This window comes from Rhinatrema bivittatum, chromosome 3 (assembly GCF_901001135.1).
Source record: "Rhinatrema bivittatum chromosome 3, aRhiBiv1.1, whole genome shotgun sequence".
Taxonomy (NCBI): Eukaryota; Metazoa; Chordata; class Amphibia; order Gymnophiona; family Rhinatrematidae; genus Rhinatrema; species Rhinatrema bivittatum.
In genome coordinates, this window is record NC_042617.1 from 202,752,386 (window position 1) to 202,753,363 (window position 978).

Genomic DNA, 978 nt, shown 5'->3' on the forward strand with positions numbered 1-978 from the left:
AGTTTCCAGGATCATCCCTGGATCCTTTTTTAAATATAGGGGTTACATTGGCCATCTTCCAATCTTCAGGTACATCAGATGATTTTAATGATAGGTCACACATTTTTACTAATTGTTCTGAAATTTCATTTTTTGGTTCTTTCAGAACACTGGGGTGTATACCATCCAGTCCAGGTGATAAATGATAACCATTAAAACCTAGTTTTAAATGCATTGGCCAGGAATTGAACCTGGGTCAACTGCTTGGAAGGCAGCTATGCTCACCACTATACCACCAATGCTGCTTGCTCACCACTATACCACCAATGCTGCTTTCTGCAGAGGGGAGTTTACTACGCTATGATTTGGACACTAAGAACTGAATTTGAAAAGTGTTGCTTATGCTAAAAAGCCCATATACATGGGTATGTGGGCCTTGCGCAAGCGATGCCCACTTTAAAAGTTGGAAGTTATGCGCATATATACGAGTGCACAAGTAACAAAAAAGAAGCAAAAAAGGAGCGGAATTAGGGACAGGCATTGGCGTTCTAGGGTGGGGCCAACTGTTATGCACATATCTCTGTATTTTAAAACCTGAGGCCACAGCGTGTTATGGCTTCTTAGCTTCGTAACTTTACTGCTATTCCTGCTACTTCGCATTTTGAGGCTTATCTGACAGTGTGAGGGGTCCAGGTCAACTGGGGGTGTGCAGGGTGAAGGACCAGAGGGCTCTGGAAGACCTCGAGATTGACTGGGCAAACTGGTGGACTAATTGGAAAAACTGGGAATGTCCGTTGCACAAGCATGTTTTAAAATCTGGTTACATATGCACATTAAAACTGGCAAAGTCCTATGGAAGATACTCAAAGTAGGCTTGCTCGTGTAACCTCTTAAAATTAAAAACATATGCACAATAGGTATATTTTAAATCATACATGCACATGTATGTGCATTATTTAAAATTCAAACATATCTCCACTCATGTGCCAATATTTTGCC

General features: G+C 41.2%; 1 non-coding gene across 1 annotated transcript; it reads right to left on the reverse strand.

Moving 5' to 3' along the window:
• Nucleotides 1-209: 209 nt before the first annotated feature.
• On the reverse strand, nt 210-281 carry TRNAG-UCC. Its single transcript has one exon. It is a non-coding gene; the product is annotated as a tRNA-Gly (tRNA).
• Between the last annotated feature and the right edge of the window lie 697 nt (nt 282-978).